Here is a 27,848-nt window from a genome sequence, read left to right on the forward strand (position 1 = left end):
TCCAACATACCCGGAGGAGGTGAAGAGAAGCAGTTCATCCCTTGCATCCCACCGAGCGCTTCTTTTGCCAAAATATCTGTGATGGTGTTTGATTCTTTTTTATATTAAATTAGTTAATTATAAAAAAATATGACATGTTTTTTTTTAATATCATAAATATTTTTTAGTATCTTCTGTTTTTTTTTCTCCTATTATAGTTGAGATAAGAGTATCAATATAGGTAATTTAGAAAAAAATGATAAATATAAGAGAAAAATTTTATATTTAAAACTAATATCAATTTAATAGTTAGATCCTATATTAAAGATTGGAAGAATGTAATCTTTTTTTGTTGCTTGTTTTTATTCTCATTATAAGGTCAATTCCTTTATAGAAACCAAATAATAGATCATTTAAGTCCTTCATTAACTTTTTTTTCTTTGCTAGTTATTTCTAATATGCTCTCACTAAGTTTTCAACTGACGTCTTACGTTGGCTTCTATTAAAAAGGATTTTACTGGACAAACGATAACGGTATTTTGGCATAAGTAGTTTTGTTGGAATTTGAAAAGAAATAAATTTAGAACACTGAGTGTTACCAAAAACAATACTTTAAGATAATAAATATACCAGAAAGTACTTTAAGACATTAGAAAAATATGTTAAGGAATTAAATGTTACTTGGTTTTTCTTTTCTAAAAAGGGACAAAATGAACAAAAATAGGGAATATCAAATCCCAAGATATTATGGGCCACAGTCATCTTGAATATGTATCTCAGCCCATTAGGAAGTCCAATCCATAAAATTTCACCCGCAACGTGAAGATAGCAGCGTTGGGAGATTACTTAAAAAAGGAGAATGTTGAAAATTATGGGCCCACATTTCTCAGGAGATGGGAGTTGCCACGTTTCAACTGGGAAGTGGATTTGACCCCCAAAAAAAAGAACCGGTAAGTCGATTGTATATCAAGGGACTTGCAAATTATAACCTCATTCTTTGCTGATGGACATTTGTACGGAGAGTTTAGAGACTTTTGCATCATGATTTTAATGGGGTTTGGTTCTTGACTTCTTGTAATCTGGGCAGGTAGCCCACTTTTGGATCGTTGAGCTTGTCATTGTCTCTTTTCCCATTTTATTACAATAATTTTTTGTGATGATTAATAAATAAATTTTATTTATTAAGTTTTTTTTATGGTGAATGCTAATTAAATTGATCCGAAATAACAAAATTCATATTCAAGCCTCTATTTTTTAATAAATTTTAAATCGGCCAAGAGGACTCATTAAAATTTTTTGAATATTGTTGAATGACCAAAATACTTCTCTATAATTTAAAAAGGAAAAGAACAATAATCAAGTTCTTTATATTTATTATATCAAGTTCTCCAATAACATATAATTATCTATCCTATTTTTGAGATATTAGGTATTTAATTATAAATTCACACGAAACCAAAAAAAAAAAAAAAAACACACGAACATATGTTAGTGGAGAACTTAACATATTGGATATAAGGAATTTAACTTTTAAGTTTTTTCTAAAAGAAAATTAAAAAAGCATGTGGGCCTAATTTTGGTTATGATTATTTTAATTGGTATTTAATTACAAATTCCCAAAGCCCGACCATCCCTCTATCAATTTGTTTTTCTTTTCCCTTGCTGAATGATTGATTGAATCAACGCTTGCTTACTTGTGGAGATAAATCCCGAACACCAATATGTGTTTGAGCAGTCACCCTTTTCATTTTTTTTGGCTGCATATAAGTATTTTCTTATAGGAAACAATTTTATTCAAAATATTATCGGGTACTATATATGAGTATTTCTTTTAATGAAATTTGAATCTTAATTCATCGGACTAACCATCATTTCTGCTAGAACCCGCTGCACCCACATTGTTTTAGTTCCTAGTTCCCTAATAAATTTTTGCAGCAGTGTTTTTTTTTTTGTTTTTTAATTTGGGGATTGGGTTGGTAATCTCAGTGTGCTAGTGAACAGCCGATAAAGAACAGGACAAGGGTAAGATCGCAAACCCCCTCTGATCATCCTCTTCCTCTAGGAATGGCGCTTGCCCCAGCTCTAGCTTCTGGCTCTTCTTTTGCTTCCCTATCTACCTTCCTAGATGCCTTCTCTCCACCACTTCCATGTCTATCACTTGATCCCCTCTTATCCCAACCATCCTCCTCGTTCGCAGATCTGTCAACCCACTTTCTCAAGCATTGCGCTTGCTTCCTCCTGTTTGTTGCATGACCATCTGATGTCACGTCAACTGGTCCAACAACTCGGGCCCCAACTTCAGTGACTGACCGTACACAGAGATGGCCCCACTATTTCTTGGTTGCGACTATGAGCACTGGCTCATTGTCATGGACAAGCCAGGTGGAGAGGGTGCTACCAAAGAATAGATGATTGATTGTTATCTACAAACTCTTGCCAAGGTTGTCAGGAGGTATACTGATTCGTTTGTTGCGTTGCTTGAGAAAATGAAACTTCCCTCCTGACTTTTCGTTATTCACTGCACTTGATTTTCAATTCTTCTCACTTTTCAGTAAAGAGGAAGCTAAGAAGAGGATTTATAATGTTTCTTGTGAGAGGTACTTCGGAATTGGGTGTGAGATTGATGATGAGACATCTATTAAGCTAGAAGGTTTGTTGCCAATTGGCTTCAAGACTTGTGTTTGCATTGTACGCATGCATGTTTAGGACCTTAGTTTTTCTTTATTTCTCACATTTGTTTGTATTGTTGTTCTTTTAGGTCAATAGGGTTGCCCAGCATACCTTTCGTCCACCCTGAGAGACTAAGGATTACAACGGCAAGTATTGAAAAGCTTTCCAATGCTCTAAAAGAATAATAGTCATGTTCAATTTCATAATTCTATATCTGGTTCATTTTCTTCTCTGACTGATAATCTAGAAAAAATAATAAGTATAATAAATAAAATAAATTGAGATCTTATACATGATACCAAAACAAAATCCTCAAACTAGCTAATTCCTATATTTTGGATGGAAGGGAGTAGAATCTTACCCCAATTTGGTTTTCTTTCCTTGGTATATGGTATATGTGAGGTCATTGAATGTAACTTGCATTTAAGACCCTGAGAGAATATTTTGGACTATGGGACAATAACAAATGATCTATATTAAAGACCAAATAAAGCCTATATGTAGGAGCTTAAAACTCATTTGGGGGTGTGGGGAGGTGGAAGAAAATGAGTTGAATAGCCCCATGCTTTAGCACGGACTATAATTTACCCATGGACAAGAGAAGAAATGCGTTACTCTAAAATTATGCTGTTGGTTTTCTTATAACATTGTAACACAGTCTAAACTCTAAAATGACATCAATTCATGTCCGTAAAATATCAAAATTTCACATGTAGAATTTAATAATCAATAAAAAAAAAAAAACTTATTTGGGCAATGAGGGCATTAGAGGGCCTTTGCTGCCATTAGACAAGAAAAAATGATCAATCAATGCTCAACAACCTTGAGAGAGAGTTTGATGAAGGATGGGTTTAAAAGCATCTATATGTGATTAGTTTGGGTGGCTGAAAATGCTAGCACTTGTTGCTGAGTCGTACTGAGTTTCTTTTGATTGCTTTGTCACTCGACTAGTGATGAAGCTACTCACTCCATCGAATTTCAAGTCAATGAATTATCCAGGCTTCGAAGTTATAGTGCTCACTTCCATATCTTCAGAAAGCATTGCCACCACACGGGACATTGTCAGCCTTGACGATGGTGATGCCTGCGTGCACAGAAGAGATATCCCTACCATTCTCTTAACTTCTTCCTCATTGAAATCTAATGATAGTCTAGGATCTACCACTTCAATTGTACGATTCTCTTCGTATAGCTGCCAAACCTATTGATGACTTGAAAATCATATGTGTGTATGTATATTGCTCAAAATCATAAAGGAACATGAAAGAGGCTAGGGTCTTGAAAATCGAGCTTGAGGAGGGTTCTAAAGATCAAGATATCTAAACATGACCACATTAGCTATTTATTTTTATTTTATATTTTCAGTTATGCTCTCTATATTTTAGCTAACTAAAATGTCCTTCTGTGCAGTGCATGAGGGGATTTAGTTTTCAAAAACGCTACTTAGATTATAGTAAATAAATAGTTACATGTTCATAGTTTATATGTATATATTTATAAATATATATATATATATATATATATATATATATAACTAGAAGTCACCTCCTACCTTGCAAGGGAATTTTTATGTAATTTATTACTTGTTAAAAAATGATGTGAACAATAGTCTATCAGTAACTATTGATTCTGTTTATATATACATAAATAAATGATAATTTTTCAGGTTGATGATAAGAAAAGATTTTTTTTTGAAGAAAAGATAGAATACGATTTGTTTGATTTCATTCTCTATTTTTATGTTTTTGGAACAATTTTGTGAAGTAATTTTTTTAGAATAAGCATTGAAAGCAAAAAATTTAAAAAAATCTGTTTGAATAATTACTTTGAAAAACATGAAAAAAAATGGTGAAGAGAAGATTGAAAGAATTGTTTTCTTTATTAAAATGATTACCATTAATAAAAATATAATGCTCTCCGCCTCTTCATGAAGATGTTTTTTTTTTGTTTTTATAAAAAAATTTAACTTTTTTTATTTTTCAGAACACATAATCAAAAACACATTTTCAAACATATTTTTTATTTTTTATTTGGTTTCCAAATTAAAATAAAAAATGTGATGAAATAGGAAACCAAACCTGCCTATAAGTTTCTCCATATTTCATCATTAACTTTGATTCAAGCTTTAACAATTCTTAGAATTTGAGTGGCAAAGTTCGTTGCATTCTTTTTAAATGCCTATATTTCAGGTTCCACTATTTTCATGTGATAAAGCAAGTTCACCAAAACATGAATAAAAATGTGCTACGTAGAATTTAGAAGAAAATATTTTTCATAAAATGGGTGGTGCCATTTTGTAATTTTGTCAAAAAGGTTTTATGCTCACTTCTAATAAAGGTTCATGTTGTTAGCTAGCTAGAAAGTAATAGGAACTTGCTGAAAGGTTCATGGTCGTTTAAGTCTCTTTCATACCGAAGAGGCCACATTTTTAATTAAACAAAACAACATTTCCAAACAAAAAATTTTGCATGCGTAAATAAATAATGAAAACTCAAAACGCTATAGAAACCAAACACATCCTAATTCTAGGAAACACATAGGTAATACATACCCATTCTAGAAGATACCTCTTCTCTTCTTCAAAATTTTGCTCAAAATTTCACCTCTCACTAACTATCTCGAGGGCTAAAACAGCGAAGGAATACACATCTGCTTTCTCTGTAAGGTGACCATGCATGGCATACTCTGAATCAAGATAGCCACTACTTGTAATTCATGAGTGTTTATCAAGACAAATTTCAACGTATATCTATAAATTTTAGGAAGAATGGTATATAGTTAGGTCCTAAAAGATTGATTTAATGATAGTTAGGTTCCCAGTAAAATTTTCCAAAAAAAAAAAGCGTTGCAAATATTAATTCAGACATATACAAATTCAGGACTCTCACAGGAGGCAGTTAAATTTAAATGTAATCCTTAGTTTACAACTATTACTTTAATTTATAACTATCTGAGTCAATATTTGCAACTCATATTTCAAAAAACTTTTTTCATGGATTTAACTATCACTAGATCTATCTTTTGGGACCTAAATATATATTCCCCCTAAAATTTATGTTGATATGTTGAGTAAAAAAGCAAGAAAAATAGGTCTTAATGACTTACAATGTCCCAGCCACACGAGTGCTTATGTGGGTCATTGTATCATCATACAATTTGGCCAAACCAAAGTCTGATATTTTAGAGAGAAGATTGTGATCAAGCAGAACATTACTAGCCTTTATATCACGGTGCACAATGCGAAGCCGAGACTCTTCATGAAGATATCCTAAGCCTCTTGCTACGCCCATGCAGATATCATAGCAAGTGGGCCAGTTGAGAGTAAAATTATTTCCTGCAACATACAAGTGAATATATCCTAAGTATAATTAAGGGGAATAAAAGCAAGGCAGGAGAACATTGACATGTGCACAGTAGAAAATGATCATACTAAATAAGGCTTCATGAAGACTCCTATTTTCTAGATATTGATAGACAAGTAGGCTTTTTTTTCCTTTAATGTAATATCCATATAATGTAACAAGATTACGATGTTGCATAGCTGATATGGTAGCAATTTCTGCTTTGAATTGACTATTTCCTTCATGAGATCTTAAAGATAGTCTTTTCACAGCAATTGCTCTTCCATCATTAAGTGTTCCCTGGTATACAAAACAGAAACCTTTTATTCTCTATATAAAGGCTACAACTTTGGTTTTAGGACATCTATAAATGAAAACTTCATTCTTTGACAAAGTAAAAGCCCTATATATTTACCCTATATACAGGTCCAAAACCTCCCTCTCCTAGCTTTTTGCTAGGATTGAAGTCATTTGTAGCATTCTTTAACTCAGAATAGTTGAAAGTATATGGCTTGGTATCAATACCTAAAAGATCTACAAATTGAACAAGAACAAGGTTATGGATTGTGCAAAGAAATTACTACCAGCTAGGGTGTATCTGGTGCTGAAACCCCATTTGTAGTTAAATTCAAAAGGAAAACTTGTACTCTTATGCGTACTTTGTCTTTATTTAGAATTGAAACCAGCGCGTGTTGGCACAATTGGTAAGGGAGTTGTGTTCCTTAACCATCGCCTCTGGGGTTCGATTCCTGGAGGGATGGGAATGGAGCAAGCGTGCCTGGGAGGGTCGCCCCCATCTTGGGCCCGACAATACCCGAGGGATTAGTCATTGGGCTCGCTCCGATGGATACCCTAGTGAAAACCAAAAAAAATGAAGAAAAGAAATAAGGTAATAAAACTCTATACTTGGACTTTGAATTTGTTTGGAGGGAATGAGAAAATGGGAAAAAAGAGAGTGGGAGAGAAAAAATAAGGAGAAAATATTTTCTTTCATTAAGTCTATATGGACAAGAGAAAATACAAAAAGAAAAAAGAAAAATGACTAATTTGACAATGATAATAATATCTAATATCTATGATGAATGAATGAATTTTGAACTCTAAATTGTTGGAACGATTTTCGAAACTTTTAAAGAGAGAACTTCAAGGAGAAAACATGCATGTAGCTAGGTTTATGTCCCTCTTTTCCTCCACTTTTCGTTCATTCTTATGTTTTCTTGCTGTATAAACAATGATATTTCTCCATCATGTTTTATCTCCTCTAAATTTTATCCTCTTACTACTTCTCTTCCATCTAAACATATGGTTAATATTCTAGTTATCTTTAGTTGCAAAGCCTATAATTGGATAAAAAATGTCATCATGAAATTGGCACATGTCCTGTCATTGTGGACAAACAGAAATGAAGTAACAAATTGCTGCTTGAAAAAGGAACTGACTGCAACATTAAATGATTTCTTTTCTTTTTCTTTTTTTACATGAAATGACATCTTTGAATATGCATGCTTAAAATTCAAAGGGATATGTATAAACAACAGTATTTTTTTTTCTTGATTTTCTTACCATCATCACTATCTCCATGATGTTTTCTTCTTCGGATATATAAAACCACAGGAATAGACAAAAAGCTTACAGTAGCTCCAGCAGCAACAACAATTCCCACAATCAGACGGGTTCTGTTAGGAGGTTTGAAATCTATACAACACACAAGCAAAACATATCAGTCATAGATACATGGAAAATCAGTAACTGAACTTCTGGACTGCTATCTATTTTTGTACAGTTTAACCTTTGGCTACTCTAATGGCTGATATCAGAGGACCAGAAGTAGGTGTGCAGCAAGTTCCCTTTCCTGTCCAACAGAGATGGACCTCAATATAGTTTTATGTGACTTGAACCTGAAATTCCTTTCTTATAGGCCTAAATGAGGCCCCTCTTGCTTACCCTTTTTATGTCAAAATCCTTCCAAACACGACTGCCCTAAAATGTGAAAAGAAGAAGAGACAAACAGAAGAAAAGAAAACCTGAGGGAATGTCAAATCAGGATAATTTCAAATATCCATACATCTTCCTCCCATTAAAAAATAGCAACATCCCTCCAGATTAAATCACATATATATACCTAGAGATATATATCAAATACTTGTCTATCTAGACTTTTCCATGTATTATTATTGAGAACATATATTTCTGCAAAATCGAGGGTGACTCGATAATCCCCATTTTGTAGCCCCAGGCCATAATATCTTAATGAATCAGTAGACCTGCAGGCAGTCCGGAAGAGTTGTGGGTCTATAGTAGCAGTGAATTGGCTTGACAAAGAATTATTGGCTGATTGAGTATAGGTTGACTCCACATTGCTAACTGCCCATGTTGAGTCAGTGACTAACAGAATTAGCAAGACCAAATTCCTCGTCTTCACCTTCATATTTAGTTCCATCTAATAATGTAATTGAAGGACCACCACACCTGATTGCAAAATTGGAATATGCTTGGAAACAGTTAAGAGGACTATCTCAATAGATTTATGTAGAGGTTTCGTGTCAACTAAAGAAAAGATAATAAATTTAGAAGTTCGTCTCCTTGGAGTTTCAAAGGTTATGTAAGATTACTCTTTCTTTACATACTGTTTTAGTTCCTGTCATAGCAAACTAATCCTTAGTGTACGTTACTTACACCTTCCAAGACCACGATAACAGGGAAAATTTTTCTGCAGGCATTCATGTCCAGAAGGATGACCACTGCATGAAAAAAGAGCATAAATCAAACTAGCAATTTGCATGTAACCACCAATTATGTATGGCTCGCTATTATTTGAGTATGTAAAAACTAAGGAATTAACTTGAAGTTCGTTTAATGAAAAGAAGCCTAGGATTCTTGATTGACAACAGGCAACAAATGGACCAAAATGAAATCAAGAGTTGCACATTTTGTGCAAAGTGGAGTGATATACAATAAGCTTATATGTATACATACATACATATGTGTGTGTGTGGAAATATATATCTTTGTGGTAATCATTCAATAGAAGGCATATAATCACCTGCCATCTGGATCCTATACTGTGAAGTTGTTAGCAACCAAATTGCTACATATCATACCCCATAAAGATCACTATGTTGGTTTCCTCATAATATATAAATATACATATGTATATAAAGAAGGTAAATCTTTAAAATATTTAAAAAAGCATTAATCTATGTACAACATAGAAAGAGCTAAACCTCACTCCAATTAATATCTAATTTTGGGAAAATCAGTGAGAGGACCTAATGGCAACAATATTTATAAGGAAAGATATTTAAAATTGTATTTATTCGGAAGGACCAAATATTAAAATATAAATTTAAAATTACCAATTTGCCCTTAACAAAATCCCGTATATTATGTCTCACCACATCCCATAAATTCCGTTTTCTAAAAAAATATTAAAGTTTATTCAAATTAATTCAAACTAATTGGAATTACAAAGTTACTAAACAATTCTAACTAATTAAATTCAGTTAATAAGTAATATTAATTAATTTATTTGTCCATCATTTAAAAAACACTCTTTTTTGGTTATTAAATAATGAGCCGATCAAAATCATATGGTTGAATTAAAAAATAAAAAAAGTGATATGATAATAAATAATATATAACTTATTCATAATTAATAAGAATAAAAAATATCATGTAGGTTTAAACTTGAATTTTCTTACCCAAACGATTACAACTACTTTTATTATGATAAATATTTATTGATATAATGAATTTCTTATGTCACTTTTTATTTTAAATTTTTAATTTTGTTAAATAAGAGGATTCAACTTATTCAAATAAAATAATAATATGAAATGGATAAGTAAAAATACGGAATAATTTTTTTTCCTTTTGAATGGTAGAACTTTACTGTCATGCTCATTTTTCAGAAAGCCTACACAAATTATTAATTAAAAATAATAGAAAAATAAATTAACTAGTGTTGGCTATTAATTTAATTAATTAGAATCAGTGTCTAACTTTAAAATTTGAGTTAGTTTGAATTAATTCAAATAAATTGTAATTATTCCACTAAATGATATGAAAATTATAGGAGGTGGTAAGAGAATATAGGAGTTGTTTCCATCAAAAAAAGAGAATATAGGAGTTGTGGTGCGAATAGGGTGATTTCAGTTTTTTTAAGTTCATATTTTAATATCTGTTACTTTTAGATTATTAAAGTTTTTAAAATCCTTTCTGATAAATATAATTTCCACCTGGTCCCTCTCCCTAATTTTCCCTCTAATTTTTCAACAGTGATAAAAAAGCATAAACTCAGCTGTAATTTGCTTCAACAGTGATAATGAGACATAAATGTTTTATGCATTTCAGGAAAACGTGTTAAGGGTGAATGAAACTTTTTATAATCATAAAATTAATTAATGGAAAAACTAAATAAATTCTATGGTGATAAATTACAAACCTAGTTTGGAGTTTGCTGGACGATGTCTTTCAATTTGTAAATCTCATTCTAATTCTATAATACACTTTATCTAGCATTTGTTTCATTAACTATCTTGGTTCATGTTATGAGAATGACAAGTGTATCGGCTTAAGAATTCTAGACACTTTATGGGGCACGATCAATTAAGGTTTAAAAATTTTCAAATTTTTCACATTTTTTGTATAACTAATTTTATTTATTCCTCCTTAATTTTAGTTAATATTCTTAATGTCATTGATTATATAGTGTTAGCATATTACATTCCCGCCTTACCATTTATATAGTTAATACTCTTAATGTCATCTTGTCTTGTTAAATTTATATCGTTACTTTTACTCTATGAATGAGAGTTCTTTAAAGTGGAAAAGAAATTATAGGAAATTAGGAAAGATTTGTTAATTTTTTAAGTGATTTGTTGTTGTGACTTTATTTTGTTTTCAATTAGGTTTTTTCTAGATTGTTTCCTATTTTATGCTCTTTTTGTACATATTTTGTGCCTTCTTTTACTTAAAGTTTAAGATTAAGTTTTCTTGTACTTAAATATAATGTACTATAATTATGTTTATGATAAAATTCAAGTATTATTGAGTTGAAAAATTAATTGTAATAGATATAAGCAAATTGACTTAAATTTTGTCATAGAGGGGAAAAAACTTATATCTAAGGATGGATATCAAGACGATTATATTTAGTGTAATGTTATTATAATTTTATAATTTTTACTATAATGTATCTTTATTTTTCAATTTTAACAAATTTTTGTTATGACATTTTATTTATTTCAAATATGATTTTTATTAATTATTAAAGTAAAATATACTGACCTTTCTTCTGTTTTGCTAAAATTACATAGACATCCTTTTTTTATTTTTAAACCTATCCTTTGGTCCAATTTTGTTTGGCCAAAAAAGGTCCAGTTTTGAGCATAATTACAAAATATTTTATTGACGATTCAAACATACTTAATTTTATTATTTGTAACTCTTTTTAAAATTTTAAAATTATTAATTTGCCCTCATAATCTAATTATTTAGTTTCTCTCCCCAATTTATATAAACTCAAATAAAAATAAATAATTTGCAAAACATTGTGTATTAAAATTAATAAAAGTTAAAGAAAGATAAACATAAATGATATTAACTAGTTTATCCCATATTATATTAAATCCTTATTTCATTACGTTTTTTCGCACGCAGGTGTTTGAAATATTATTTTAATCTGTTATGAAAAAAAGACAACTTGTGAACTTAAATTTTAAAAAAAATTACCAAATAAATAAGTTTTCAACACTACCAAATTTAAAATGTGAATAAAAATTTAAAATATATGCATTGATTTTTTTGGGGTAGCCTAGATGAGTTTTAATAGGTTAAGATATATCTAGTATCTTAAAGTATTTTTATTAAAAAAACTGAGCATCCTAAGGTAATTTGTGGTATAGTTTTACCCTTAAAGTATTTTGTAAGTATAATTTTTTTCTTAAAGTATTTTTTAGATGCAATTTCACTCTCATTTTCAGCTCCCAAAAAATTTCTTAAGGGAAAGTGCATCTAGATCCCATAACCTAAAATATTTTTGAGTGACATTCAACACTATAAAATAATTTTCTGATACAATTTTACTATTAAAGTATTTTTCATAACTATTTTGTCATATTTTAGTACTCATCTTTAATATTTTCAATAATTAATTTTTCAATTTTTTTTCATTAGTCATAGATATTTTTTAGACTTAACTTTCATGTTTTTAATCCTAATATTTAATTACTTTAAATACTGAAAATATTTAGGAACAATATAAAAGATGTGTACTGAAAATATAGAATTTTTTCATGAAATAAAATTCTCTCATTAAAATGTTTTCATGTTATTTTTTTTCAGACTTATCTTTTATATGTGTTTGCAAGGCAAACCTTTAACATTTTTATTGCTTACCATTTTAACTTTTCAGTATTCATCTTAAATGATTTCCATACTTATCTTTCATGTTTGCATCACTCAAAATAATTAAAAATTAGGATTGACAACATGAAAGATAAGTCTAGAAAATATATAAGATAACTATTGAAAAATTGAAAAATGGATTATTGAAAATGTTAAAGATGAATACTAAAATATAAAAAAAAAGTTAATAAAAACACTTTATGATGTGAATTGCTACTACTAGAAAATACTCTAAAGTATTAGATACACTTTAATAAACTTTTTAGGAGTTAATGATCAGGACAAAATTGCATTTGAAGAAATACTTTTAAGTTTACAAAAAATTGATTATTGAAAATGTTAAAGATGAGTACTAAAATATAAAAAAAATAGTTAATAAAAATACTTTATGATGTGAATTGCTACTACTAAAAAATACTTTAAGGTATTAGATACATTTTAATGAAATTTTTAGAAGTTAATGATGAGGACAAAATTGCATTTGAAGAAATACTTTTAAATGCGCAATTGTACCTAAAAAATATTTTAAAGATAAAATTGCATAACAAATTACTTTACAGAGATTTGTCAAATTTTGAAAATAAAAAAGACGTATCTTATATCTAAGATAAAATAAAAAGGAGTCAATTTAATTTAGTGGAATTATTATGACTTTTGTTCCACCTCCCCTAAATTTTCCTTTGGCCCACCCTAGGCTCCTAACTATTCCACGTAGGCGTGTATTCCCTTTAGTAGTGTCAAATGAACTTTTATTTTTGCTCTCTCTCTCTCTCTCAATATTATAAAGAGTCACCTTAGGTAAGGATGTGCGAAGGCCAAACCAAACAGGATTATTCATCAATCTGAGGGCGGGTCTAGACAAGACGTTGGGCTAGAAAACACACCCCATGGTCTGGACTGGTCTAGAAAGAACATGAATTTAGGGGACTGATCTAGGTAGTCAACCTATTTTTTGTTTCCTTTTGTAAAATAATTCAACCAGTGAAACCCACTTAATAGGCAACCAAAAATGGACAATGAGGGAGGAAGGACAACATTGGGCTTGAGTATATGAAGGGCAGATCAAAGATGAGGAAGAAAGAGGCATAAACCGATGGAGAGGATGAAAAAGAATAAAAATTGGTGCATAAGAGGAAGATGCATACCTGATCTAAAAGTTGCAAGGTGCGAAGTCGATTGAGAAGACAAGTTAAAGGCTAATCGACGCTGGCAAATTGAAGAGGGAGAGATTGAGGATGGCATTGACGCCGATAAATTGAAGAGGGAGAGATCGAGGATGTCAATACGAATAAAAGATGGAGTAAATAGGTTCTAGTTGTGAAGTGGTTGCCAATGGTCACAGCAACGGTGTGGGTGTTGGTGATAGAACGAAAAGATTTTTGCTAATGCAACAAGATGGAGACCAAGGAAAATCAAGAAGATGATGGGGGAAGAAGAGAGAGGTGGGAGGCTGAAGAGTAAAGACTGAAATCGATGATGGGGAGACTAACTTGTTGGCTGGTACTTGTTGCTTCTGATTCTGAGATTGGGATCATAGATGGCAGAGGGAGAGTTGAAAGTGGCAAGAAGAGAGATGACAAAAGAAGAAAGCAAGACTAAGGTTGGTGAGATATTGTGGTTGGCGATGGTAGGAGTATTTATCAGCAAGTCTATGCAAGAAGTTTTAGGTTAGAATTATTTTGTTAATATATATGTATTTATAATATTCTGTTCAGACTAGACCAAACCAAATGGTCTAAATGGTGGGGTTCACTCTGACTGGAGCAGGTTGTACCAGACCACGGGTTTTTTTAACAGTTCCAACTTTAGGTGCCTTCCAATTCCAAGGGTCATGAGTTGACTATTATTTCTAGCATCTAGGAATGCAAGGAGGGCTTTTTGGTTTTCAGTTATTCATTGAAAGCAAATAACTCCAGAAATTAACAAAAAATGACAAATAATTGGTGGAATAAAAAGAAATAATAATAACATACACCAACTACTTACTACTTTTCAAAAAACTCATTGGGTAGGCTCCCAAATAGCTTGTTGTAGGATAAGTCTCTGAAAGTAGTATTCATTCAACTACAAGTCAGTTAAGTACATGCCGTAATATTGATGATAGACAATAAATACATGGAAGAATTAAGTTTTAATACAACTAATAACATAGTATCAGTAGTTTAAGTTTGAAATTTACATCATTATATTGGAGCAACTTCTACATATGCTCACAAGCACCATAGTAATGATCTTGTAGATATATATTGACCTTATAGATATATGGATGCAGACTTAACATATTATAAGAATATAATGTGGATCCATAGGAAGATACGCACAGCTTCCATCTAAGTTTGAAAATAGTAATAACGTTGGAGTCTATAAATTCATTGAGATATAAGATTTACCAAGCATTATAATGATATTAACACAACTACATACAGATATATAATATCACACAGACACACACACACACACACACACACACACACACACACACACACTCTCACACTCTACAATCCATTCTTAATGCATCGAAATACTGCAGAGTTGCAAATATTTAAAGAATACTCACGTGAGTAGAAGAGTAAGCGAGCTTATCTGGGTAGGGATAGTATCACTGAGAATGTTATTTCCTAGGAACCTGAAATTGGAGAAAAATGAGCTATGCTTTAATCCAATCATGAAAACTTGCAATTAAGGAAATCCTTAATTTAATTACTTAGGCACAACATATATATTAATTACAAGAAAACTAGTCAAGGCATAAGAAAAAGTGAATTCGGAATCTGTCCCATGATATTGTTGAAGTGCAAGTACCTGAAAGAACCAACACATGCATATATAATTGGGAAAAGAAACTCAGGACCATTGATTAAAACAAACACGTACTATAGCTACTATCTTGATATCAATGCGAAAGTGATATTCTTCTAAGCATGCTATTTGACATATATGCATCCGAAGAGCCACGTATACAGCTAAATAGCTAATACCCATAGGTAGGTCAAGTTCGGAAATAATTCATCCATATTGGAGGGAAGTGAATCAGAAATATTGTTATTCCTCATATCTCTACAAGATTTATAAACAAATTGTTGTTATGTTCTAGAAAGAAATAGGAGTTCTTTTTTTTGGGGGGGGGGGGGTATCTCTATCTAGCAAGCAGACTGTGAATTATGAGGGGAGCAATTGCCTCACAACTTACAAGTTGGTCAAATTCTTCAGATTCCTTATAAATGCCAACAAGGAACTCCCATTAGATATGCTACTTATTATCCTACATTTGATGAGTTATGCGTTATTAAACAATTTGCTCCTATGTATCAATCTGCAGAATGCAAGCAAATAGTTATGGCGCTTACAGCTGATTAAGAGAAGTCAAATTGCCCAATGATAATGGTATTGAGCCTTTGAAAGAATTACCCTGCAACCGCCTACCAAAGCAATTCTATTCAGTGAGTACCCATTCACCTTGAGATATGTGAATAATTTTTCATTGATGATGAAAGAAAATACTATAATAGAAAAAGTCCTCTTAAAGCCATATTTTAATACTAAAGACCCAGCATAGCCTTACAAGTTTGTAAGGTTAGACGAACTTCCTATGAAGTCAGGTATCCTTCTTGCGTGCTCCAAGTCTGCAACCCATTTGGACAAACTGGAAAAATTTTAGTTATTGAAAGCCCAGGCAAAAAAAGAAGAAAGAAGAAAAAAAAGAGGTAGTAAGGATATCTTACAGCGTTTCCAGCAAGGTTTTTAAGATTAGCCAGAGTTGAAGGAACTTGACCACTAAGTCCCGTACCAAGTAGGCGGCTACAGAGAAATGTTCATTGAAATTTATGACTTCTTTTGATGACACAAAATCGACAAAATTAATGTTGTATATATATTAGTTTATACTACTCTTCATGTATATTAAATTTGAGAATGTTGTTATTTGTTAACATTATGTTTAATTCATTTATACATATATTGTTATTTTCATTAATTTTACATTTTTATTTATTCTTGTAAATGTATTTTTTTGTTGCTTTTACTAAATAATAAATATTCAGGTTAATATCATCAATTGCATCTACTTAATGCCTATATTTTCTTCACCTAACAAAGGAAAATTTCTATAATATTCAATTTTAACAATTGTGTTAAATAATTATTTTAACTATGCTATTGATTTTTTTTTTGTTTTTGGAAATTTTGACTTATTAAAAGAACATCTTTAAAACTGAAACCAGAGCACATTTTGTGCTCATCACTCATCTGGACAGTCCAATTGGACGGTCCAAATTTAATAATTTAATTAATATATGTAAAATGTAAAATAAATTTTTTTTTATAACTATCACTTTTCAAAAAAATAATCTATCATTTAAAAAATCATGAATACAAAGTTTTGAATTTGGACCGCTTAGATTTAAATGGTCTAAATCTCATCAAAGTTTTAATTTGGACAAAACTTACATTATTCCATTATACCTAATCTGTCCAGTTTTCTAATTAACATGTGCCACCTGGATTTATTTGACAACTTATAATCATTTAATACTGTTTCTCTTCTTCATCTCTGCTAACGAGTCACAAGCGCTACTCACTCGCCCTATTTGCCGTTAAGGAGGCTCGACGGCAATCAATTGATTCCATTCACATGAAATAAAACACATGCGAATTTGACAGATTTGAATTGAAAACTAGCTTAGTGCTCGATTCTAAATTGATAAGAGAATTAGGAACCAGTTTGAACTGGTTTATAACTAGTCAAACCAACATAAAATATGTATATTTTTACTGGTTTACTCAATTTAGGGTCTATTTGATATGAAGGAAAATGAGAAAAGGGGAGGAAAGAAAATATTTTAATAAGCTCGATTTAAACAATTAAAAAGATAGGGTTAAAAGCTTCTAATTAATTTTTATTATTCTTTTGTATTACTTCTTCTTTTTATTAAAATTTTAAAACCCATTCTTTAATTTTTTTTAAATAGAACTTATTAATATTTTTCTTCCTTTTTCCTCCCCTCCATTTTCCTTATACCAACCATTACCTTTAAAAACATAGATATGTAGATAAAAGACTAGCGGAACTTACAGTTCTTTCAATTTCACTAGATTGCCTAGCTCAGAAGGGATAGGACCTAAGAAGTTGTTTGTTCCAAGACGCTTGCATAATTAATTCGCAAAGAATAAAGTGGATACCGACAGTATCATCATTCATCAATATATATTTTCCACAAAAACCATTATCTTCTTAAACACGATGGTCTTTGATTAACTCCTAGTTATTACTTATTTTCATTCATTAATATCAAGAAAACGAACACTTACTTCCTCTGATTTCGTCAAAAGAATTTAATATAAACTAGGAAGTGCGTATCAGGTCGGATCTGGATCATTCGTTTAAAGCTCTACAAGTTGATCTATTGACTCACGCAGAATTTAGATTACTACAACCTAAACTTGGGCGGCACAGCAGAGTACCAGACAAAAGAGAATATTAGAGAAGGAGGAGAGATGGTCGGAGAACTCAAGATATATATATTTCTCTAATATATATTTAATTTGGATAATATAAATTAATTTAACTATATAAGACTAGATTTGCAATTCAAATTATTTAACCTAGTCAAAATAATTATAATCTTCCTTGAAATATTTGATTGAAATATTCTCTAATATCCAATCAAATAATCTAGCTAGCCTATCAAGAGCCGATCTAAGCCCAAAGTCCAACAGATTTTAAACTACAAATTAGATTTTATATTAAGTACTATTTGTAAATAAAATGATGCAATCACAATCTATGGAAAATTGTTATAATTAAGGGAAAGAGAATAACGTACAATGATTCTAAATCAGTAAGATTTTCCAGTTCCTTTGAAAGCTTCCTAGATAGAGCATTGTCACACAAATAGCTAATTGTGAGAAATTCACATAAAAGTGCAAGTAAGTTCCAGAGGATGTATCATGACCGACAACAAGCAAGTTTTAGATTCTCTCTATTTAAGATAGGAATGTGAGTCATTTTGAATAAGTCTTTCCATGATATCAATACGAACAGTCTAAGTTTTTTCTTTAAAAAAATTAATTATTTGATTCTTATGATTTTGATTTGGTTGAAATTCAGTTCCTTAATTTTTGTCTTAGTTAAAACGTAGGGTCTAGACTTTACCTTAGTAGAACTTAGTCCCCGTATAATTTTAATCATTTAAAACAATAATCTTGAGTTTCAAAAGATATATAACTTTAGTTTACTTTCAAAAATATGGGGCCAACATTTTAAATTGTAAGGTATATAGCATGTTATAGTTCAGCAGCACAACAAATTAATAGAGATTCGGAGATATCAAAATGAATATACATACGGGGATTGCTCCGAGGATTTTGCAGAATATACACACACCCAGCGCCGAGTCTCTGACCAAATTCTCAAAAGCACAAAAACCACGTGGAATATTACAACACCATATATTGGCAGGATCATCAATGATCAGCCTCCTAAAGTCTGCAGTCTAATGGCGTATTTTTCTATGCTCTTAAATATGAGTCAAAGGGAAAAAAATCATATCAGATAAAGTTAACAAGTGAATCACCTTTTCCTAATTACATTAGGTAATTAGATGGGACTTATAAATTGACATTCAGATGGCTTCTGAATTAATTTTTTTTTTAGTTTCAAATTTATTAACTACTCATATTTAGTTTTACCATCAAAATTTAGAATAGTTACGATCAATTTAAATATATTTTTTATTTGTAATCATTTTTATAATAATATATCTATCAAATTTCCGTAAAATTTATAGTAATTTTAATATTTCAAACTAGTTACAATTTTGTCAATAATTAAAAATCACACAATTAATTGTCTTAAGTGTTTCAATATTCAATAAATGGTGTGCATAGTAATTACATGTGGTAAATGATTGGACTAAATTTTCATTTAAGGAAATGGAAATATTTTACCAAGAGACAGAGACCGAAGAGATTGACCGTGATAACCTCCCAACCCAACTTGATTTATAATCACTTGGAACATTAATTCATGCTCCCTTTATATTGATTAAAGGGAAAGCATATTGAAGAATTTGAATGTTAAGTCGTAATTATTTTTAAGAATTAATAGTATGTTCAAGAATTTGAATGTTGAGTTGAAATTATTTTTAAGAATCAATGTTATTATTAAAGTTTGTGACATTTAGATATAAGATGCTAAAAAAATTAGCATGGAATCTTCCATATTCATAAGTCATTGACAAACTCAACTTATTCTAATTTTATAGAACCTGAAACGTTAATTCGTCGGTGAACAGCAACAGTTACGTAGAAAAAATTTACTGCTTTCTAATCAAAACAATTGCTTTCTCAATGGACCTTTCGATCGGTTTGTGGCATCACGGTCCCCTCCATTATGGCTTTGAATGATTTATTTGTCAGAGAAACGTGGAGTAAGTAGGACGGTTGGAAAGAAAATGTTGATAGATTCATTTGCTACCAGTAGTAATCAAGTGGACCAAGGAAGACCAGAGACTTGTGGGTAAATGCTAGGGACAGCTGTTAAATAGAATTGATGGTTTGAACTTTGAACAAGGAGAGGAGAAGCAGAACATGTTGTGGAAGTTTGGTGCTTAGGGAGGTAATTCTCTCGTAGGAAGATGTTCTTCGGTCACAAAAACTTAAATGCAATTGATGGCAGCTAATTTGATTATATTAAGAAAGTTAGGAAGTTAGTTAATTATAATAAATATATTACATGTTTTTTTATAGAATATCCTAATCATCTTCTTTAATATCCTCTATAATTCCCTCTTTTACTTGATTATAGATGAGAGAGTATTAATAAGAGTAATTTTAAAAAAAATAACAAATAGGATAAATAAGTTTTACATTTAAGACCAAGATCAACTCCATAATTAGGTTCTACATTAAGGATCAAAAGAGTACTAAATAAACCCTAAACGAGATTAGAGTGTTAGATGTATGTAAGAAATAACATCGTGATATTAGATGCCTTTTTACTCTTTTTCTTTTTATTTTGATAATTTGAGATGTGATTCCAATGAACCATGCAGACCTAGGGGTCCAAACAAGTCAATAATTTCATAATTTAATGGCACGGTATATTCCCTTAAAAGGAAGAGATTGTGGAGAGATGATTAGTGAAACTTTCTTTGTTTTCAATACTCCTTAGTCAACCAAGCATGGAAATGGGCAGGGCACAACGGAGAACTTGGGGTACGCAACTTGAATGGGATACAATGAGATCTTCCTCCTGTATCTAACTATAAAAAATTACTTAATTAAATTGGCTAAATTTAAAAAATAGATGAATTACTTAATTATAATAAATATTACTTGATCTTCTTAAAATACTTTTAAAATACGAAAATGATTTTCTTTCTTAGGTTGTTTTATTCTCATGATGATGTCAATTCTTTGAGGGCTTGTTTGGTTGGATAGAAGGAAAAATGAGCCCCTCACTTTATTTGGTTAGAAATTTTAGAGGGTCCCTCCCTTACCCCATTTTATCTCCCCTCTTTTTGGGAGGGGAGTTAAATTTTTGAACTATTTTATCCCTAATATTCTATTTGTACCCATAAAATATAGGGGAAATTGCAAAAAAAGACCTTGGAATTGCAAAAACGCAGATAGGGACCCTTGACAACTACTATGGGTTTTGACAAGAATAATATGCCCTGAAGTTGTCAAAACCCATAGTGAAGTTGTCAAGGGTCCCTATCTGCGTTTTTGCAATTCCAAGGTCTTTTTTTGCAATTTTCCCTAAAATATATTGTTATAAAATTTATTTCAAACAAAAATATATTATTATAAGTAAAAAATAAAAAATATATATTATTATACTTTAAAAATATATCATGATAAAGTTTAATTTAAAATAAAAATATTATTACATTGAAAAATTATATTATTATAATTTTAATTATTTTTTTACAAATATATTATTTTATGAATTAAATATGTTTAAATCTGGAAGAAAAAGCATAGTAAAAAAAAATTTCATTTCTAGAGCACACGAAATTTGTTAATTTGATTATTTAAATATACTATCATATTAATTAGAATAAAAATTTATTATACTGATTTTTTAATACACATATTATTATGACAAGACTAGATTTTCATTAAATTATATAATTTTAATTAAGATATAAATTATATAACATATAAGTAAAAATACAAACTAACGGGTAGGGGTAAGGGGTAAATTAATTATTACTATTCCTTCCTTCTCTCTTTTAAATCAAATAAGGGATCATTAAATATTTCTCCCCTCTCTTTTTTTTAATCAAACCAAATGAGATAAGATTAAAACTTTTCCACCCTACCTTTTCTTTCCCTTTCCTCAAATCAAATAGGCCTTCAGGGAACCAAATAATAGGTCACCTTAGTCCTTCATTAAGAATTTGTTTTCTCGCTGGTTATTTCAGAATTCTGAATATGAGCCCAATCTGATGATTTTCATTGGCTTTTGTCAAAGGGGGTGTTATTGTATTTCAAGATTTTACTGGACATATTATAACTGGATTTTGCATACTTAAGTACGCTCGTTGTTTGGAAAAATTTTGTAGGACACTAAATGCTGCTGAAAAAATATTTAAAAGTAGGGAATGCACTAATAAAAATTTTAGGATATTGGGTTTTACTAGAATACAATATTATAATGAATTGAATGTAACTTAATTTTTTGGGTTAATACAAATTTTGGTTCCTTAAGTTTGCCATCATTTTGGTTTTGGTCTCTCAAATTTCAAACTATAGGTTTGGCCCCTCAAGTTTCTTTTCTGTTATAATATTAATCCCTATAATCTAATAAAAACTTGAACCATTTTGCCTCTTGAGGGACTAAAACCTATAGTTTGAAACTTGATGGACCAAAACCAAAATGAAGACAAATATGAAGAACCAAAATTTGTATTAACCCTAATTTTATTTTTTTTAAAAAAAGGATAAAATAAACAAAAATGAAAAATATTGAAGCCCGAGATATTATGAGCCATAGTTCACTTTGTCTTTGTATCTCAGCCCAATAGAAAGCCCAACCAATAAAATCTCATCCTCAAGCTTGAAGGTAAGAGCGCGCCATGTGTCCCCCTTTTTTTCCTAAATTCAGAGTATAATAATTTTTTTATTATGATGACAAAAAGTAATTTTTTTATTTTTTATTTCCTATTTTGTGACAAATTATATGCCACTCAGTGAGCATCTACATTAGTCATGATTAATGGATCATGATTTGTAAGCATAAGAACTAATAATTGGGGGAAAACTGAAAAGGATTAGCAATTATTATTATTTTAAATAAAATCAATTATCTAAGAGAATCAAAACAAATTTGTTGAATTATTAGGTTCAATTTGTGGTTTTATTTTTGTTTTGCTTAGTTACTTGATACTTTTTTTTTTCCCTAAAGGAAAATTTAGGTGAGTTGGATTTTGAGAGCTCACCAAGGCCAGGTATGCTTCTATACTCAGAAAATGCTTATAAAAGTACTTACATATCACCCACCAACAAGGTCTTCACATCGACAGGAGGATTTGAACTTATGATCTTATGAGTTATAAGCTGACTCTTTATCAATTGGACCAACTTTTGTTGGTTACTTGATGCATCTTTGAAAATATGTAACAACGTTTTCTTCTGTTTCTGTTTTTCTTCCCTTTGGGATTGGGCTTCAATGTGCTTAAACTTTAGTAATCATGTACAGTGGCCCAATATGCTGTAGCCCATTCTAATTGTGTTTTAATGAACTTATCTTGTTATTAAAAAAAAAAAATTTTTGCTAGCCCATTTTAATTGTGTTTTAATGAACTTATCTTGTTTTATAAAAAAAAACCTTTTTTGCCAACATGAGTTACTTATGTTGATAAAAAAATTGACTCATAATTTATAAGGTTATAATTTTAGATCTCGCTATCGATGTGAAGACCTTATTAGCGAGCAATTTGTAAATACATTTCTAAATATGGCTTGCCCTAACCTTGTGAGTCCAGAACTTAACTCACCTAATTTTTTTTTAACACAAAAAAGGGGAAATATCCCATAAATAAAAAAAAGGGAGACAACCTAAAGGCAAGATCGCAAAACCCTATCTGATCATCCTTTTTATTGGGGATGGCATTTACCCTAGCTCGAGTTTCTTGCCCTTCTTTTGCTACCCTTTGTTTCTTCCTTTTGAGTCATTTTCTCTCCACCACTTCCATGTCCATCACCCAATCCCCCTTATCCCAACCATCCTTCTTGCTTGTAGATCTCTTAATCTTTTTTTTTTTTTGCTAAAATATAGGTATCCTTTTATTAGAAGTAATTTTATTCGAGATACTGTTGGGCACTAAATATAAATCTCTTAATCTGTTATCTCAAGCATTGTGCTTTGTTTTACTGCCACCATCCGATGTCGCAGCAACCGGTCTAACTAGTCCACTCAACTCGCAACTCAAACTTCTTTAAATGGACAAGAGGGAGTATTAGTTAAATTTTTTTTTTTAAAGGAATTACATGTAACTTAATTTTCTTCTCTTTTTTTCCTTTAAATGGACAAAATGAACTTCCGGTAAAAAAAAAAAAGAAGGGCAAAATGAACAAAAAAGGAGAATATTAAAGCCTAAGATGTTATGGGCCATAGTCTTCAAAATCTCACCTTCAAAGGGAAGAGCATTCAACTTGTCTGTGTCACATCTCAAAAATTTTACTTAGTAATAAAAGATCAAAAATTGAGATGAGGGTCAATGTAGGAACTAGATGGGGAGATGATGAAACAACTTTTGATATGAAACACCAAAAGGTCCGGGCTAGCATTTTCGTAATTATCGGTCTAGGAAGGCAAAACGAAAAAATTTGAGAAAAATTCTAGAAAATCCCCAAAAAATAGGAAAAAATATAGAGTAGAGATTTTGGAAAATTCGGTTAAGGCCCAAAAGATGAAATTTCGGTGAAAATAAATTATTATAGAATTTCCCGTAAACGGAGGTTTTTCAGGAAATTATTGGGAAAATAAAGGAAATAATTATTTTAATAAGTTAGAGGACTCAATAAATTTGTGAGATTAATGAAAAATTTATCTAAATGTGTGTTTGAATTAATAAAATTAGTTTTAGGCCTTGGAGGCTTAGGAATTAATTTTAGGGAATTTATTTTTCCTCAGATTTACCGATAAAGGCCTAATTAGAGAAAATTCAAAATAAATACCTAGAGGTGTAAAAAATTCTAAATATTTTCACATCATGCTCCCATATTAAAATGTGAATTATCATGGAGAGAAATGAATTTTTGAATCTCTGAAAAAATTATGAAATGTTACTAGTGAATAGTAACCGATAAAGTTTCAAATCCGTTTGGGATAGTGATTTGGCTTGTGAGCCATATTTTTGGGCCAGCCCAAAATATTTGTGGGCCCATATGGACCCTATTAGGGGCCCAATTTTATGCACTTTCCAGATTCCACTATTTTTATTAAATAAAATGCAAAATTAAGAGATATTTGCTTGGAAAAATCTAGAGAAATGCCACATGGAGTGATCTGAAAATTTTGGACACTTGATGGCTGCCACATACACCTCCTTAGGTGTCCAATTTCGTGCAAATCAGGAGGGGGGAGGGAGAGGTAGTAGACTGAATTTTTCTATAAATACCCCTTGAAAATACAAGAAAAATGCTAGAAAATTGGGGAAAAATAAGGGGAAACTCTGTCACTTTTCATCCAGCCACCCTTGCACGAAATTTTGAGGTGTTTTAGGCAAGAGATATCCAACTTACTTCAAGAAACACTAAGGTATGTTCAAGCATCAAATATCTCTAAGTTTTATATTGATTAAATAAGGATTTTTGCTTGGGAAAATGTTGGAAAAATGCTGGAAAATTCTGAGAAATTCAGTTTGGATGTGTGATGCTAGGAAAGGGTAGAAACCTTAATAATCAAGTGGAATAAGGAAGATTAAATGGTATATGGATTGATTTTTGGATGAAAACAAAGTCAGGGTTTAAAAGGAGAATTTTCATTTTGCACTGTTCATGCAGAAGCAATTTGATTTTGCTTGATTTGATGATTCCAATGGCTTTAAAACATGTTTTTGTGTAGGGATATAATGTTGGAAAGTGTTTAAAATCATTGGAATCAAAAATAGAATTTTTGGAAGCACATAGCCCCCTATTCGGCCAAGAGGAGTTCATAGGGAAGGAGTTTGAATTTTAAAAATATGATTGCACCATTGGATTCCTCATGAAAAATTGTGTAGGATTGAGTCATGAGATGGTTGATTCAAAGGAGGAATCAATTTGTTAAAAATCAAAGACAAAGGGGGGAAATTGTTAAGTAATGTTAAAGTGTTGGAACTAAGTTGTCTCGTGATTAATATGCCTATGTTTATGCTTGGTTTAATAGGCATTGAGAGGAGGAATTAAGAAGAAGAAGCATTGCTCCTTAGAGAAATTAATTGAAAAAGCTTTGTAAAGGTAGCTTTGAATTATAATTTGATTGTTTATCTTACTTGTTTATTGTGATTGTTGTTGCTTGGATTGGAGGAACTTTGTGATGAAATTGATTGTGTCCATTGGTTATGCTTTGGCCAAATGCTTTGTGATATGTCAATGTGGATAATATAATGTTCCTCTCTTTGCATGATATTTGGTATGAATTCCTATGAGTTGGGAATGGTTTGGATCGCATGACATTTCACAATTAAACTTGTATTGTTTTACATGATAGTTATAATTCATATGCTACTGAGATTTCTTTGAAATCTCATTCCTCCCTGTTATTTTATGCACTAATTAGGAAGTGGACCAAGCATGGATCAAGGCAAGGAATTGGTATTAGGATAGTGGAGTAATATGTAATTAATGTTGTTATGTTATGTTGTGTAAGGTGTCATCGAACTTTATGTAATGGTTGTATCTAGTTATAGATGATGTTATGATGTGTATTATACTTTATTCTCATGCCCTAATGTTGGAATTATGCACGGTACATTATGGAAGGAAAGTGGAAAAAGGAAAAGGGGAAATAAATCAAGAAAGTGGCAATTAGGGATAGAAAGTCTCTAAAAAGTACCAAATTTGTGGCACATAAGATAATGAGCAATTGTAGGAATCTGGGCATGAAATTTTACAGTCAAATAGATCTCATTTTTAGCTTTAAAAAAAGTGGTAATTTGTAAAATTTAGAGTTGTGTGCTAAGAATTATGCCCTTCCAAAGTTGGGCAAAAATACTGAAAATTGAAAACTTACCAAATAAACAATATACTTTGACGAATTTCCTGGAATTATTTTGGATTGAATTGGACCTAATGATTAATTTTCTCCATAGAACTCTTAGCAAGCTTCGTGTGAAAATTAGAACCACTTCGTTTTGATTTTTCTAGATTTAGTTATAAATTTTCAAAGTTAGCCAATTTTCGGATGAATAGTGTACGGACAGGATGAACAGTGAAGTCCTGGAATTCAAAAATTTTCATCCAGAAACGTTACGAAACGACTTATATTGTTCCAATTGATATATAATGGATTATAAAGAGGGGGTGACAGTTTGTCTCCATTTTTATTATAATAATTTTTAACTAAAATATATATTTATTTTTTAATTTTGTGTACTTAGTCTTTTGACGTCAAAATTGTTAATAAAAATAATGACATTAAAATATTAAATATTGATAAAACATTATCAAATACTTACATAAAGTTTAATTTTTAAAATGATCATGATTGTTAACAAAAATCATAATTTAAGTCTAAGGATTTTAGGATTAAAGGACTAAAAATATACATATTAAAGTTAAGAGACTAAATTGAAACCTTATATAAAGTTAAAATACCAAATATATATTTTAGCCTATTTTTTATTATGATGATAATACATATTTTATTTTTAATTTTTTTGTGACAATTTATATGCCACTTAATTAGTCATGATTAATGGATTACGATTTACAAGCATATGAACCAATACTTACAACTGAGAGAAACTAATAAGGATTAGCAAATTACTTTCTTCGAAACAATAAATCAATTATCTTGGGGAATAGTTTGAGTTGTTTGGTCGAATTCGTGTATCACCTTTTTATTTTTGTTTTGTTTTAGTCCCTTGATGCATTTTCGAAAATCTGCAATGGTATTTTCTTCCTGTTTCGTTTTTGTTTTTTTTTTCTTTTGGAATTGGGTCGATAATCTCTAGTGTGTTAGACTGTTGTGAAAACCGATAAAGAAAAGAAAAGGAGACTGGCCGAAGGTAAGGCAACAAAACCCTATCTGATCATCTTCTTCCTCTGGAAATGGCACGCGCCTTAGCATGAGCTTCTTGCTCTTCTTCTGCTTCCCTATCTGCCTTCCTTCCCAAATGCCTTATCTCCACCACTTCCATGTCCATCACCTGATCCCCTCTTATCCCAACCACTCTCCCCACTCGCAGATCTGTCAACCCGCTTTCTCAAGCATTGCGCGTGCTCGCTCCTGTTCAT

At 30.8% G+C, this 27,848-nt stretch overlaps 1 pseudogene; it reads right to left on the minus strand.

The window, feature by feature from the left end:
- Positions 1–3,520: 3,520 nt before the first annotated feature.
- LOC114716483 (probable LRR receptor-like serine/threonine-protein kinase At1g56140) lies at positions 3,521–27,848 on the minus strand (annotated as a pseudogene).

This window comes from Neltuma alba, unplaced genomic scaffold, assembly GCF_004799145.2.
Source record: "Neltuma alba isolate B1F8T4 unplaced genomic scaffold, ASM479914v2 tig00011670_pilon, whole genome shotgun sequence".
Classification (NCBI taxonomy): Eukaryota; Viridiplantae; Streptophyta; class Magnoliopsida; order Fabales; family Fabaceae; genus Neltuma; species Neltuma alba.